Genomic DNA, 17,035 nt, shown 5'->3' on the forward strand with positions numbered 1-17,035 from the left:
AGCCGCCCATCTTTTGGGGAACCGGTTCAGATGGGGGTCCCCAGCCAGTGCTCAACCAGATGTTGTTGAACTACGATTCCCATCACCCCCATGCTACAATTCATGGTTGAGGATGATGGGATTTGTCATTCAGCAACACCTGGAGTAACATGGCTGGGAACCCCTGCACTGTTAAGAAGAGACTTCCTTTCGCCCACTAGGAGCAGTGAGGCCTGGCAGTGCTGAGGTAAAATGAAGGGAGAGGCCACTGCCCGCTGGGAGGGACGAGGGAGGAGGCCATGGAGCCCAGGCCTCTGGGAGTGAGCCAGTCTCTCTCGTCACCTCAGAGACGTGAGGGACATCATCACTCCAGCACCAGAATGGCCGCCCTTCTCTGGCCAAGAGCTTTCTCCATCCCTGGGGGGCGGGTGGGGCAGATCTCACCAGCCCCGTCAGAAATTCTTCCCAGCGGTTTCTGAAGGGAAAGACTATTGAAAAGAAGAGGAAGAAGCAAGAAACAGCCTCCCGCTCTCTCCCTTTCTTCTCACAGCCACACTTCCGTTTCCGCACGAGGGAGAAAAATGAAAAATATCCCCACCTCATGCTGGCACACCATGTAGGAGGGCAACATTTTGGGGCTGGGAGAGTTTATTTTGAGTCCTAGATCCAGCTCCAGCTACAAGGACCTTGTGGTCTTCTTCTCTCCCCTCCTCTCCCTTGCAACGTGACTTTCTGGGCCAGCATAGAAACTTGGGATCAGTCCTGCAGGGAGGTCCAGAGGGCAGGTTTCCTGCGTGTCCTTTTCCAAACCCCTTCCCAGCCCTCATGGCAAAGCAAGTCCACACCACTCAGCCAGGCCTCTCCCCTCATGGAAATCCCCTCAGCCCATGGGTGAGCGTTTGGACTCTGCCGGGGAAAAGTATATCATCTTTTTAAAAACCGATTCTTCCAACAGGCGGGCTGGTGGGCGAAGCGCAACCAAACACAAGCAAATGGATTGGATGAGCCAGGGTGCAGCCATTTTGGCCCTCCCCTGGATGTAAGGCCACTAAGTCAGCTGAGGGCTTTAACTGCCAGCTTAGCTTAGCCTTCTGCTTGCAACAAATTCACCATGACTCCCTGTATGAATCACCTCTGTTTCCCCTGCGAAAGAAGGAAGAAAATGGTTCTTTCTTCCTGGTTCTTGGTTCTGTAACTGCCAGAGATCAATGCAAAGCAGATTAGGCTAAAAGGGCAGAGGGATCCTGGATGTTCAAGCATGTTTGCCTGACTAGCAGAGAGGGAGGAGGACTAGCGGAGTGTGATGTGTGGCTTTTCCTATATAACGCTGATGCTGAATGTGCTGGGTGTGCTTTTTGCTTTGGAGATGATTCCCTTGAGAACCATTTATTCTGCAGAATAAAAGCTGATTTCGAGATCTCCACCCTGGCTGTGTTTTATTGGCTCAACACACGCCAGGCAAGGACCCAGTTCTGGGACAACCGATTCACTCCACTAAAAATGCTCTATGACATCCAGGAGAAGACTTTGAGCTGGAAATTGGCACAAGCTCTGACATTTGGGGGTAGGATGTGAAATGCAGAGGGAGTCCGTTGTGTGCACGGACCCAGAATCACGTAGCCTCCCCGAATCTCCTTCCCTCAAAAGCAGCCCAAGCCCAACCACCCATCCAAGAACGGCACCATGAGCTACGCCGCTTGGGGCTGAACTGTGGAGCTGCCACCGGGTCGGAAGAGCTGGACTGGAGAGAGGTCGGCCGCGGAGGCCTGGTTTTGTGAGGGACAGGAGGAGAGCTTCAGAGCGCCACTGTGGGGAGAGATGGGCGAGTGGGAAGCATGCGGCCATGTCCAGGTGCTGGGTGCACATCTCCTGCCCTCGGCATGCCTGGACTCGCTCTCGGGGCCAAGCTCTGGGAGCTGCTTGCGGGTGCTCTGGCAACTGCAGTGAAGTGGATATTGACCTCCCCATAAGGAGTCATTTAGAACTAGGTTTTGCCTGCTTAGGAGCACATGGAGCTTCCATATCCTGAGTCAGACCTTTGCTCTATCTAGCTCAGTATTGTCTTCACAGACTGGCAGGGACTACTCCAAGGTTGCAGGCAGGAAGCTCCCTCAGCCCAATCTTGGAGATGCCGCCAGGGAGGGAACCTGGCCCCTTCTGTAGAGAAGGCACACCATCCACGACCGAGCCGTGGGCTTTCCTGGCACCGGTCGGAGATGGGGGTGGCCACGCAGCCGTAGAGGGTAGGACACCAATGTCCGCCTGCCCACCCTCAATTCCAACAGCACCCAGGCCAAGACCCCCTGGGCATGCATGAGACAGCCCACAGGCTTCAGCAAAGGGGATGAACGCCGTGGTAAGGCAGAAATGAACACAGCCAGAAGATGCCCTGCTCACCAACCCCACCTTGCAGCTTCTTCCCATGTGCAGAGGCAGGTTCTTGCAGGTCTTGCATGTGCTCTGATGGCCAGAGAATACAGGACCTGGGGAATGAGCCAACTTCTCTCTTCTGATTGGCAAAGCACTGTGTGGGAGGGGCTTGCCACATCCATCCTTAGCCTTATGGACAGATTTTCAAACCTCATTTTCCTACAGTATCTCTCTCCTTTGAGGTGTTATACTACTGTACATCACTAGGGCCATACAAAACATTCTCCTGATGGACCTACAAGATGTAGCCCATCAGGTTTGGGGCTGGGGTGAGCTTTCGTCCACACTGAAGTGATCCACACCTGGTGGCTGTTGAATCATGACCTCCAAATCCAAGCGCCCAATCGTTGGCAGAGTAATGCTCAGATGCATTATCTTCAGAAAGGTTCCCAATGGTGACATTGAGAAGCCCGGAAAAGCAGTGCAGAGTTTGCAGCAGGGCCATCCCGGGGGGATGTGGGGCTGTGCACCAATTGGAACATGTGGGACCTCCTTCTCTAGCTTTTGTTCGGCCCCAAGCAAGACCAGTTTCCAGGAGCTCCTAAGATGAAGCAAGATTCAACTGCTTAAAAGTGTATGCCAGCCAATTTTAACAACATGTAGCCAACACACTACCCTGTTTCCCTGCTAAAATGAGGGAATTCCATCTCCTTGTTTTCCTGCAGCCAATTCCCCGCACAACTGAATCTCCGTGGGGGGGGGGGAAGGTAGTTAGAGGGCTGGATGAGACCTGTGTGCAAATCTTTCTCTATGCAGCCCTAACGCTCACTGGGTGACCTTCGGCCAGTACAAACTCTCTCTCTCTCATCCTCATCCTCACCCTCCTTACAAGACTGTTGTCAGAATAAATGTGGGGAGGCAGAACTGTGTACACCATCCTGAAGGAAGGGCAGGATATCAGGGGCCTAAGAAAATACACATCTGTACACATGCCATATGCTTATTTATGTTGAGTATTAGCCAATGGAAGCATTACATGTGCTGTGCATGCCAAAACAGAAGGAAAAGTCACCTATTTGCAATCAGGCCAAAGATATCTATTTCCCCCAATTGGGATTTCAAACTAGACAGCAGAGTGGCAGACACGCCAACATTCCGTCTCACCCAGCACCACCCAGCTCTGGCTAGGAACAGCAGTTTCCCTTTCCTCAAGCAATGACTCTTGGATCTTTTCCCGAGTTCCCTTTTCTTGATCTAAAATTGCCCCTCAAGCTTCGATGAGCCCTGTGGGGCACAGAAATAGAGTTTCAGGAACAGCATCTCAGATCTATTTCTGAAAGAGATGGAATCTCTTATGGAGGCAGAACCGGAACACCTGTGGGCAAGGTGGACTCAGAATTACCAGTAGATACATTGGTTTCACAAACCTGTGAAGGAAAAGAATCCAAAGGGGGCAATTCACCCCAAACTGCCCAATGGAACTCCATGGAGCGGAATGTTCATGGACTCCAAGAGCAGTTTACAGGCAACCAGTTGGGCAGAGCTAATGGGACTCAGTATTCTGAGTAAACTTTCTTTCCCAGTTTATTAAGTCCCTTGAGAAAGAGAGAGTTGGGGATCCTTTGTCCTGCAATGAAGCTTGAAGGCTGACCCACCAAATGCCTAGTGCAGGGGTTCCCAACCTGTAAAACTCCAGATGTTGCTGGACTACAACTCCAATCATGCCCAGCTTCAATTGATTGTGGCTGGGGATGATGGGAGTTGCAGTTCACTTGCAATCTACAGTTGCATTCTGGAGTCCCACAGGTTGGGAACCCCTCGCCTCGTGGATTCTTGCCTGGATGCACCCACATGGACACCATGGGGCATCGTGGCTGGGGCTAGCATCTCCCTCATCTTCACCTGGGCCTCCAAGACCAAGGAGCAGTGTGGGTGCACGGAGGGCAAGTTGCAGGGCAGCACAATTGCTGACGTTGCACAACATCACAACTGATCAGGTGGTGGCGGCAGTTCTGTCAAAGCGTCAGCCTCCGGTTCCCATTTCCCGCCTTTGTAGAGCTTGAGCCCAAACGAGATGGCCTGAACTCTGCTCGGAAACTGGCCGGTTTCTTGTCTGCCCTCGAGAGTGTGCTGCTTGTACACTTCATGTCTGGGGCCAGGAGTTCCGCGCAAGGGGTCGCGCAGATGCTTATGCCAAGTGGTGTTTACGGCTATTCATTCAGGGCCAAAGAGAAACGTCCTCCGTGCTTGCCCGGCATGGGGAAAGGGGGCAAAAGGGCAGTGCTTGGTTCTGCCAAGTGGCCTCAGGAGAGCTGGCCGTGGTGAGGCGGAAATGAACACAGCCAGAAGGTGCCCTGCTCACCAAGGCCACCTTGCAGCTTCTTCCCAGGTGCAGAGGCAGATTCTCGCAGGTCTGACTTGCATGTGCTCTGATGGCCAGAGAATACCGGACCCGGGGAATGAGCCAGCTTCTCTTTTCGGAAAAGCAGTCCAAGGAGAGGAATGGAATCAGACCGAAGCAATCTGTGGCTTCTGCATAGAGGAAGCGGTTGCTCAGTGTGCGGATCTCTCTTCTTATCAGAGAGGGCCTGTCCCCTATCCTGGGAAAGCATCACCATCCTGAATTTCTGGTGTGTCTGTTGGGGCTGCTCTTAAAGACACAGGGCATGGCTAAGAAAAGCCACCCTGAATGGCAGTGGTGTGCCCTGAGGGCAGCTGGTAGGCCTGTGGGTCCTCTGGGTTTCTACAAGGTTGCAGAAAAGTGAAACAGGATGGGGCCTAACCCTCGGGCTCCACAACTGTATCAAATGCAAACGCCCCCCCCCCATGAAAGATGTTGGAGTGGTCACTCTTTCTTTCCCATGATGCCTCTTCTTAGGAGACACCAAGGCTCCAAGAGTAGCTTTCCTACCCCACTTCCAGCACCCCAGTCCACAGCCTCTGCTGCCAGCAGTCAGCATCTCTCCCCTCCCAGCTCTCTCTGCCTGGCCAGCTCCCATCCCCCCATAGAACTGAGCTGAGAGTTCCGGCATCCATGGAGATGGAGAAACGCAAAAGATGCTCCAGAAGACAGTTGGCCAACTGCCTGCTTGCTGACCTGAAGCGAGATGGCCTTCTTCATCTGGGTTTTGGCTTTGGCCATTACAAGCCTCATTGTCTTGGTCTATATCTACCGGAAAAAGGGCGGTTCAAGGCGGAGGAGACAGGTAAGAAGGGTCGCGTTTTGCCAAGTGAACCCTGGGTGGTGGGTCAAAAGAGGTTTCTCCTAATTTTTTGTTCACTTGTTCTTTTCCTAAAATCATTTCATGCTGGACATCAGCCAATGGCAAATCAAAGAATTTGTATCCATTTCTGCAGGGGTTTCGGGCTTTTTATGTTGCTGCATTCTAATTAAGGTCCCCTGCCTCCTGGAGGGTTTCCATCACTAGAAAGAAGCGCACACCCCTTTTTTGTGGTACCGTTTGTGCTTCTGAAGCTTTACTCTAGAACATTTTTCCAGTGTCCTCTCTTTTTTGATACACTCTCTCTAAACTATCATCTGACATATGGATAACAAAGGTTTTCTCAACCAATTTCCTCAGAAGTCTTTAAATAGTGAAACTAGTGTCAGAATATATTGCTTGCCTCTGTCTTTGTAAATAACATTTCTTTTTTTTAAAAGAGAGACAATGAACTGTTCTTGAGGCTTCTTGGTTCACTTTTTGTTTTAGCTTTTGCTTTTGATCCACCTCTTTATGTTTTAAAAACCAAAGTGCCTAGCCATTCCTTGTGTTCTGTTTGGGACTGCTTTGTTTGACAACCCTGCATTTAGCCATAGCTGCAGATTGTAGTCCCATGCCATTCTGCATGCAATTGGATCGTTTTAGTCAAGCATTTGGACATGTTTATCCCACTCCTCCTCTGCGGGGTCTGGTGTGGTCTACATGCTTATGGTTATCTTCACAACCACCCTGTGAGGTAGGGTGGGCTGAGAGCCAAGGTAGTGGCCCCGAAGCACCCAGTAAGTTTCGTGGCTGAATGGGGATTGGAACTGGGGACTCCCCAATCCGTGGTCAAGACGGAAACCTTACTAAGGGCTGCATGGATGTCTTTGTCACAATGTCCCTTTGAAAGGAAAGCCTTGGTTCTTGTACTTGTCTCTCCTGTTCATCTGCTACACAACGTTACATGTGTCCTGCAAGATCTGATGTGGCAAAGACAGGGAGAAGAAGGTGGAGTTGCCTTTCTCTTCTTTCCCCAGCCCACTCCACCCTCCTGCAGTCTCTCTAGAAGGGCTCGAAGAGGAGGACGGGCTCCCTGGTTCTCACCTGACTCGTGTCGCAGGGGCATCCCCTCTTGGCGGTGGGGGCCTTTCTGTCCCTGCCTCCTGATACAGTAGAGGGGAGGGCATGGCATCCAGCGAGGACCTGAAGAACACGGCCTCAGGCAGGTCAGGACCTTGGAGATCTCCAGGCAGGGACAGTTGAACAGGAGGGGACACCAGAGCTGGAGTGGTGTTGCTCCAGCCATGTTGACAAGCCCACTGCAGGCTTTGATCTCTTGCCAGCTAGTTAGGGTGGTTGTGCAGCATCCTTCCAGGAAGGCTTTGCTGCTGCTCTGCATGGCAGCCACCATCTGAGGAAATGCATGTTGCGTCCTCTGTGTTCCGAGCCTGTTCTGAACCTTTCTGTCTCAGGTACGAAAGAAGCGGCGTGTCCGGGTGGACCATCGGCGTTTACCTAAGCGGCCCTCTAAAAAAACTGAACATCAGATGCCAGGACCTGTTTACGTAAGTTTTATGCAAGCGTCACATTCCCTCCAGCAGAAGAATGGGGGTCAGAACCCATGGGGGGTGGGCCGCATCCTTGGGCCATGGAGGGATGGAAGATCTTTCTCCCATTCCCCTTGTGCAAGGGGTCCCACTGAAGTGGGGCTGTCAGTTACTGAGGTTTGGGGACTTCCTAACACTGAGTCAGGGATAGGAGGACGGAAGCTATGCCTCCTCCCCCCACTTGTGGGCATCACAGCTGTGCCAGGGCACAGTAGGGAAAGCAAAAGAAGGATGCTGTGGAGAGAGCCATTGACACATCTGGCACTGTCCATCTTGCATCAGTTGGTCCGAAGAGACCCCCTCAGTGGAAGACTTTCCAGGATGAAGTACTCTTCAGTCTTAGGCCAGCGATGGGGTCCATCCGTGCAGAGCATGTCTCTGCTCCTTGGGCTCATCCCAGGCCTACTTGCAGACTCTGGTGTAAGGCTTGTGATAAGAGCTTGTTTACCCCACAGACTTCGGTTGGATCAATCTTCACGGCCCTCCTACCCCGCCCCCACTCCCGAGCAAAATTTTTGTTTGGTTGTGTAAGCATTGCCACTGCAGGTCATGGAGCAATTCATACACTCTGAGTAAGACAGGTCTCTCTTTTCAAGACATTACAGAAATAGCTTGGGAAAGAACATGACGGATAGGTTGATCGAATATTCACCCATGCATTTAATAGATGGGATAAGATAATTCTCCAGAATGTTCTCTTCAGCTCTAATCAATGCATTGGTCAGTATTCTTTTCTAAGTCGGCACTTGTGATCCTTTCAGGGCAGTCCTTCCAAATCGTGATCAAATGGGTCGGCTGGTGGGGTAGTGTATGCAGGCACCGTGAGTAAAGGGTGCACCTTGAAGTATAGCTCAGCCCCCAGATGCTGCTGCAGGCCTGTGTTAAGGGCGCTATTCAAGAAGCCAACACTTGTGTGCACCTTGTGAAGTTTCAATGGATAACACACCACAGAGCTGTCCTCATGGCTATTAGTTGGTGGGACAAGCTCCCAGACTCTTTCAGGAGCTCTGCACCCTCCCAAGCGCCAATCACATACCAGTCAAAAACCTCATCAGAGAAGAGGGAAAGGAATGCATGGGAGGCGTGTGCAGACTCTGACAGTGTCATCCTACCCAGTACTTTCCCGGAGCATAGGAGGAGCAAAGTTGGAGGAAATGCCTTCAGAGTATCAGGAGGAATCCAGACCTCAGAGCAGTGACCTTGACTCTGTTCCAAGCAGGGGCCATTGGGGCAGAAACCCTTCAGCCTGAGAGCCATTCCCCACTGTGCTGACCTTGGCATGGCCCTGCTCTTTTCTCAGTGCTGGGAGGGCCCTTTCAGAGAGAAGGAGCCCTCTCGGAAGAGCTCTCTGGGAAGGCTGAAGTTCCAGCATGCCTGCCAACATGGAACAGGGGCTCAAGGCGGTTCCTTTTTCCTTGGGGGAGCACACACACACATATAAACACTCTGGCCTGTGCAGATGGCAGCACTGCACAGTGGGTATGGTCAAACACACATATGGGTCCAGGGCCCTTGTGCCGCGTCGTTCCACCAGTGCTCTCCTGCTGCTCGGAATGTCAGCCACCATCTGAGGAAATGCAGTTCCAGCCTTCAGGGTACCCAGCCTGTGCCCAACCTTTCTCTTGCAGGTGGAACAGCCTTGGCTTACGGAGTGTCTGTCACAGGGTGACTGCTACTTTAAATGTAGTCATTGGCGAAAAGAAAAACCTGCCCACCACATGAGGAGACCTCTCAGCGTACGTTCTATGAAATCTTACCTTCCTTACAGAAGAGGGATGGGGGCCAGAACCCGAGGGAGGGGGGCTGCATCTGGCACTGTCCGTCTAGCATCAGTTGGTTAGCATGTCCTCCCACCCTGGAAGCCTTGTCAGGCTGAGGTGATCTTCTGCCTTAGGCCAGATCTAGGGACGGTCAGTGCAGTAGTCCCATGATCATTCCTGTGACTTAGCTGAGATTTCAGAAGTGGGTCTGTGTCCTTTTCTTGATTTCTTTTAGAAGTTGAGACAAGTCAAGATGGCACAGGGGCTCAAGGCTATTCCTTCTCCCTTAAGAGAGTACACACAAACACCCCCTGGTGGGTCAGGGCTAGACAAGCACATGGGGGTCAATGGGGCCGTACACAAAAGATGCTTCCTGACTGCCTCAGGAAGCTCTGAGGGGTGGCAAATTATGGCAGGAAGATCAGGACCTTGGGTTGCTCCAGGCAGGGACCATTGAACCAGACGGAGAGACCAGAGCAGGGTAGAGGTTGCCTCAGCAATGTGGACAAGCCCACGGCAGGCTTAGATGACTTTCTGGCTAGTTAGGGTGGCTGTCTAGCACAACAGCTTTGCGTTTGTGCAGCATCTTTCCAGCAGCGCTCTGCTGCTGCTCCGGATAGCAGCCACAGTCTGAGATCATGCATCTTCATCCCTCCGGGAACTGAGCCTGTGCTGAACCCTTCTGTTGCAGGTCCAAGATCTTTGGTTCACTATAGGACTGGGTGGATTTCTCCCGGAGCATGAGCGCTGGCTGCAAGAATTTCTCTGTGGCACGATGAGATCTATGCTGGTACGTATTATGCATTCCCTACGGAAGAGGAATGGGGGTAACAACCCAAGGGATGGCCTGCATCCTCAGGATAGGGTGGGAGTGCTAAATCTGCCACCCATTCCACTGGTGCCAGGGGGACCGGTAAAGTGGGGCTATCGGGGTCTAAATATGGGTACTTTTTATGGGACAGGGCAGTTAATCAGAAAAGAATCCCACCTCTCCTTTTCACCCTGGGGGGGTTCACACTGTTGTGCATCACAGCCAAAGCTGCACACAGGCCCAAGAAACAATTTGCTAGGGTTGGAGCTAGACTGACACATTGGGGTGATGGGGAGTGCCACTGAAGAAAAGGCAGCTGAGCAAGATTCTAGCAGGCAGATCAGGACCTTGGATAGCTCTGGGCAGGGACAGTTGCACTGGAGGGGAAAACGGGATCAGGGTAGACCTTGCTTCAGCAGTGTTGACAAGTCCACTGCAGGCTTCGATCTCTGGCTGGCTAGCACAACAGTTTTGCCATATACTGATTGGCAGTATGCCGTTGGTCCATCTAGCTCAGTATTGTCTACACAGAGTGGCAGCGGCTTCTCCAAAGTTGATTGTTCAGCATCATTCTAGTAGCACTCTGCGGTTCTGGATGCCAGCCACCATCTGCGGAAATGCATTTTTGGTCCTCGGGGTACTGAGCCTGTGCTGAACCTTTCTGCCTCAGATCCAAGAGCCTCAGCTTGCCCCAAGACTGGGTAGATCTTGCCATGGGAGTGAGCATCACCTAAGGAATCTGAACATCTCATGCCAACAACTACAGTGGGTATTGGAAAGAATCACCCCCTTTGATAGACCTTAAATTCTGGTTCCCTTACATCCTGAAATGAAAACACAAAGAAAATTCCCTTCACCAGCTGTACTTATCCAATGCAACCTATAACATCCAACTGAAAAACATCACAATTACAGTCCAGAAAAAGTGTCAGAAACAAAAAACAAGAATTACTGAGATTGAAAAAGGACCACACCCCCCCCAATGTCAATATTTTGTTGAACCACCTTTTGCTTTAATAACAGCCTTGAGTCTGTTGGGATACTTCTCTATCAACCTTGCACATCTAGACGGAGCAATATTTGCCCACTCCTCCATACAGAACTGTTCAAGTTCGGTCACATTGGATGGTAGGTGTTGGTGGACTGCTATCCTCCCTGGATCCGGTCGGCCCTCCAAACTGGATGGAAGAGCAAAAACAAGCAAAAGGTGGTTCAACAAAATATTGACATTGGGGAGGGGGGGGTGATCCTTTTTCAATCTCAGTAATTCTTGTTTTTTGTTTCTGACACTTTTTCTGGACTGTAATTGTGATGTTTTTTCAGTTGGATATTATAGGTTGCATTGGATAAGTACAGCTGGTGAAGGGAATTTTCTTTGTGTTTTCATTTCAGGATTTAAGGGAACCAGAGTTTAGAGAATTTAGAGAACCAGAACCAGAATTTAAGGTCTATCAAAGGGGGTGATTCTTTCCAATACCCACTGTAAGACCCAAGAAGTGCTCGGCATTTGAGTTATAAATCTCTCAAATTCTGCCACATCTCTGACAATACCACCTTGCTTTTGTATTTCCTTCTGTGCTATGCTCTTGATTGGTGAATCTTGAAACCAGCCTCCACTGCAAACTCCAGCCCTGTCCACCACCAAGGCCGAACGGACCCGACCCTACTTTGTGGTAAGCACCCTCCCTTTCCAGGGAATCCTGGGCTCTCTACTCCTGTGGGATGGAGTTTGGCATTTCTCTCTCTCTCTCTCTCTCTCTCTTATCCCCCTATTTCTCCAGCAGTATTGGGGACACTTATCTATCACTCTCACATTTCCAATGCTTCTTTATCTTCTCATTCTGTACTGCAAGATCATCTTCATCTTGCCATCCTCTTCACTTTCCATACATGTAGAGATCTCTAGTTGCTTCAGTTTCCGGGTTTCAAGGGTTGTTGCAGTGGTGGTGGTGGAGATGATGATGATGATGATGAGAACAACAACGAAGAATTACATGTGTAAACCTGACTCTGACTTGGCTGGCAAATGGCTCTTTTCTTCCCCCAGGAGACAGACCCTAACCACCCCAATCTGTCCTGTGGCCCTAACCGGAGAGCAGTGCACTTACAGCAGGTGGGCCGAGAAAAAGTCCTGAGGCGCTTCCGCAAGCTGGCTGAGGTGAGGAAATCAGAAATACACAGACCCCCACTGAGAACCAAGAGCAATGGGGCAAGTTTTTCCCTGCGCTCAGCCCCTTTGCTGAATTGTATGGCTTGGCTAAGGCAGAATTCAGGGGGTCTTGGCCTGGGTGCCGTTGGAACTGGGTGTGGGCAGGAGGAGATTGGGGGCCCCCTCCATACTCTCCCAGTCCCAGCACAAAAGCACCACCTCCACCCTGTGGGAAGCACTGCCCCTCCAGCATGGGTGTGCCTAGACTGGGTAGAGTACTAGCAGCTTCTCCTTTTCCAAGCCAACATGGCCATCCTCATGTTCCACCATGGCCTGGGAAGCCTGGAGACACTTATTTATCTCTCAGACGTTTTCAATGCCTCTCCAATCTTCCCATTCTGTACTGCAAGATCTGGCTTAGCTTCAAACTTCATCTTCCTTCCTCTTCAGTTTCCATACATGCAGGGGATCTCTGGTTGCTTCTGTTTCTGGGTTTCAAGTGCTCCTGCAGTTATGATGATGATTGATTTCATGTATATAACAGACTAGGAACATAGGAAGCTGCCATATACGGAGTCAGGCCATTGGTCCATCTTGCTCAGAATTATCTACACAGACTTTCAGCAACTTCTCCAAGGTTGCAGGCAGGAATCTTTCTCAGCCCTACCTTGGAGATGCCAGGGAAGGAACTTGGAACCTAGATGCTCTTCCCAGAGCAGCATTCTCTTCCCCAGAGGGGAATATCTTACAGTGCCCAAACTTCGAGTCTCTGTCTTGGTTGACGAATGTCTCTTTTATTCCACCAGGCTCCCCAAAACCAACAGGTCTGCCTTACCTGTGGCCTTGACCCCACAACAACATTTTTAAAAAAGAAAGGGAGGTTCGAGACATTGAAACGCTTCCGTAAGATGAATGAGGTGAGGAAATCAGAAGTAAACGGAGTACCAAGTTCTCTGGGAAAAGCTTTTCCCTGCGCTCTGCCTCTTTGTGGAAGCGTGTGGGTTGTCTAAGGCAGGCCCCAGTAGGGCCTTGGTACTCTGGAAAGTGGGGAGGAGGTGAGAGCTGGTCCAGTGGGTGCCTCGGGCACAACTTGCCCCCTTGGAAGAGGACAGCAGCTCCTTCCAAGCACAAGTGCAGATTACTCCATTTTCAAAGTCTGCATGCCTTGGTGAAGACCAGGGAGTAGGTGTGGAGGAAGCGCCTCTTGGGAAGTGTTGCCTCGGTGTGCAGCAGCTGTGAAAAGGGCAATTTCCATGCAAAGGTTCATCAGGAAGGGGACTGAGAACAGAGCTGCTAATATGATCACCCCTTGAGACATCCACATTTGGAGTCATACTCTGTACAGTTCTGGTCACCATATCTCTCACAGGACATTCTGGAGGTATGAAAGGTACAGAAGAGGAAACCGAGAGGATCAGGGGGCTGGAGCACCTCCCTTATGAGGCTCAGTTTCCACATCTGGGGCTTTTTAGTTGAGGGGAGAAGGCAAGAAGGGGAGCCATGATCGAGGTTTATCAAATGATGCCTGGTGTCTAGAACGTGGAGAGTGAGAAGAATTTCTTCCCCTCCCATTAGACTGGAACCAGTGGCCATCTCGTGAAAATGATTGCCAAGTCATTCAGGACCAGCAGAAGGGAGTCCTTTTGGACACAGTGTATCATGAATCTAGGGAATTCTCTGCCACAGGATGCGGTGCTGGCCACCAGCTTGGAGGGCTTTAAAGGGGACTCTGGCCATTTCACAGAGGACAGGCCTATACATGGCCACTAGTCTGGATGGCTGTAGGCCACCTCCAGGCTCAGAGGCAGGATGCCCCTGAGTAGCAGCTGCAGGGAGCCGTGGCAGGGGAGGGGGCAGGCCTTCACCTCTGGCCTGGGGGCTTCCCAGAGGCAGCAAATGGCCAGGGTGGGAAACAAGAGGCAAGACAGGATAGCATGTCTTTCCTGAAGGATCTCCTCTGAAAAAGGGCAGGGTCAGGGAAGACCCCCTCCTTGTGCAGCCATTAAAACTCATCTTCACTCATGAATCCTTTGTCTGGGATGACATCCTCATGTCTCTCTCTTTTCTACCTTTAGAAGAAGAGCAGGAAGAGGAAAAGGCCATATGATCCAGGAGAAGGCCCAAGGTAACTTTGTTTGAAGCTTTCCTGATGTGTAAATCTCCACCTCGAAAGGAAGGCCTGGGTGGGGTGGGGGATCTGAAGCACAGCCAGAGCTTTTGTCCTCCCAGACCAGGACTGGCATCAACGACTAGCAGCAGCTCTGCAGGGTCACAAGCAGAAAAAGTAACTTGGCCCGGGGCAGAAATCTCTTGTGGGGTCTTCCGCGATGCATCAAGGTGGTTCATGCCCTCCGGCATCCGGACGAGTCTCCCTTTCTGGCCTGGGGTTCTGGTGTGGCCTCTCCCTGATCCACCTTTTGTCCACAAGGGGGAAACGTTCTTGTATGGGGGAGCATTTGTTCACCTGAATAGTGCCCACCCTGCGCCATGGGAAGGGGTACAGGTTGGTCACCTCCATGGAGATGTGGGAACTAGGTCTGAGGCCGGGCCTGAAAGCCATGGGGCTGGGATGGGTGCTTTCCTGGATCTGAACAGGCGGAAGCCTGCAGAGCAAACCCTGGCCAGCCGCAGGGACTGATTCCTTTCCTCCTCTCTCTTTTGCAGAATCAAACGGAGGAGAATCTGGCCCTAGTCACGTTTGTATTTCATGTTATTACATATACCTCTTGTTATTATATATCCAGGTCAACTTGTACAAAATCCCCCTCTCCTTGGCCTTGTGTGGAGGGGAGGGAGTTTGTCCCAGCCCTGCCCCGCACGAGGCCCAAGAAGCGGGCCGATTGGCTCCCTTGAAATTGGAGGCGTGGTCTGGGCCGTAATCGGCCGATCCACGCCCCAAGCTCTTCAGTTTTGCCTTGGCAATCCCCTCCCTCCCTTCCTTCCCTGATGCAGAGCGGGTCTAGCGGCTGGTCGCCCACGGGAGCCGAGTAGGAATTTTTTGCTCTCAACACATTGGCCACTGTTGGGGTTTTTTTCGCCTACTCCGTTCTGTACTCAGGCGTTTAGTTAGAGTTAGAGTTGGCAGTAACAGTGAGGGCTGAGGGGTAAGTTGAGGGTTAGAATATCGGTGAGCACCCTTGGATCTTTAAAGGTTGATTGGTCAATTGCTCCTTTGTGGCTTGTGCGGCACGGGGAGAATGGATTGCCATGAAACCTCCTTCAGGACTTCACCAACCTTTGGGCTGTGCGGTCCAGGGTGGGTGAAGACCTTGAAGTATCCAGATCCCCTCTTCTAAAGGGGGCGGTTGGCTTTGAAGGAATTAGGCGGGGCGTACCTGCCTGTTTCCTGAGCAGGGTGTGTCGCCCAGTGAGGCGATGGGTAGGACGTTAGAGTCCTAGCCCGAGCCTAGGGGCCCGCACTGTTCTCTAAGGGTGATTAATCACCTGGCGTTCCAGTCCGCCATATCTGTTGTTTCTTTAATAAAATTGTGGTCCTTTCACCCATAAAAAGTCTACGTGTCTTCTTGGGCTGGGGTCTGGGGACAACCTACTATTTGTATCTTTATTTACGTCTACTCCTACTTGGATTGATATGCTGTTGCTATACTGGAACTGCACTTGACCTGACCACTGTGAAATCACCTTCCGCTGCCATTGGTTCACCATATTTAAAGCAGCAAGTAGTTCCAAAGGACTTGCTTCTATGTCTTCATCCTTGTTGACCATCCACACTTTTTATAGTACCTGCATAAGTCTTTTCAAAAAGAAAGCTGGTTTACTAGCACAGAAAGGATCAGTTTGAGCAGGTTCATCAATGCCCTTGGAGGTGGTCTTTGTGGGCATGAAGCCAAATGTGAAGAAACTGAATTGGTTCCTATGCTAATATCGAGGTGAAGCCTACTTAATTTCTAAGGACATCTTTGTGCCCTGGTTTTATATACTTGTTTCTCTCAATGGATTTCATTATTTATTTATTATTACTATTAGTATTAATAAGGTATTGTTGTTCTTGAAGAAAATCCGTTACTAAAAACATTTTCCTCCAGTATCTTTTGAGGCTTCATAGTATGGTATGTCACTCAAGGTAAAGCACAGGGCCATAAAAAACATTCTCCGGAAGGACTGACATGATGAAGCCCATCTGGGTTAGAATGGGGGGAGCTTTCTTCCACACTGGCTGCCGTTGGGAAATGCCGAACAGGTTTTTAGCACTTTGCCCCTTTTTCACCCGCACCGGAGCACTCTGGCATCAGATGCTTTTCTTCCTCTCTTCTCTTTGGACCGGCAAAACAAAGACCCGAAATTCAAGCACCCAATCTTGGGCAGAGAGTCAGGCTCAGGGCATCTGGCAGGTTGTTTTGTCCAGATTCAGCAGGAGAAACCTCCCTGAGATCTCTGCGCAGGAGAAGCGTCTGTGGTTTGGGTCTAGGTTAAACACTGGCCTGCATTCATTGAGCACATGCAAGTTTCGGGTAACTGCAGCGTAGTCATTTCTGTTAGAAATGGCTGGTGTAGAAAACAAACCAACCCCAAAGCAGAATAAAACAATAAGGTTGCCCTAATTGTGTGGATAATGGGGAGAAAGGTATGTGGTGTGGGGGGGTGAGGACGGCCACATGCACCCTACAAGAAAAGAAAAAATGTGTGTCTTCAAAATAGCTGTAGAAATTAGAATGAATTGCAAAACCACATCATATGATGGAATGCACCACATATCTGGGGGAGGAAGAGGCTGCCACAGGGTCTCCCCAGTCCCTAACGAGGCCTTCCAAGGCTGCAGCCCGCGTGGGGCAGGACCCTTGTTTGGAGTGACAAGGACACTTCCGGAGGTCTGGTGGGCAAAGGATGTGTTTTCCCGTCCCCACCCTTCCCAGACCTTCCCCAAAACCAGCACAGAGAAGGCCCCGTCCTGCGTGCATGACAATTGAGCTTCAGCAGGGCTTGGCACATAGAGCAAAGTATTCCCAACAGATCTTGTGTGCTGGGAAGCTTCACTTGGCAGAAGGCCGTGCTTCAAGGAGCCGGGGCCCAGACATGGCTCCTGTGTGAGATGGTTTTGCTAAAAGATTGCTCCGGGAGCTGGAAGGGATGAGGTCGTAGCTCAGTGGTGGCTCTGGGCATGCAGAAGGTCCAGATCCCATCCCTGCTGTATTCTC

The 17,035-nt window shown here is 51.0% G+C and overlaps 1 long non-coding RNA gene across 1 annotated transcript; it reads left to right on the forward strand.

The window, feature by feature from the left end:
• The first annotated feature begins 12,713 nt into the window (after window positions 1–12,713).
• Window positions 12,714–15,311, forward strand: LOC128339484 (uncharacterized). The gene is made up of 3 exons (XR_008313058.1): window positions 12,714–12,796; window positions 13,955–14,004; window positions 14,544–15,311. It is a non-coding gene; the product is annotated as an uncharacterized LOC128339484 (long non-coding RNA).
• Window positions 15,312–17,035: the final 1,724 nt, after the last annotated feature.

This window comes from Hemicordylus capensis, chromosome 1 (genome assembly GCF_027244095.1).
Source record: "Hemicordylus capensis ecotype Gifberg chromosome 1, rHemCap1.1.pri, whole genome shotgun sequence".
NCBI classification, from domain to species: domain Eukaryota; kingdom Metazoa; phylum Chordata; class Lepidosauria; order Squamata; family Cordylidae; genus Hemicordylus; species Hemicordylus capensis.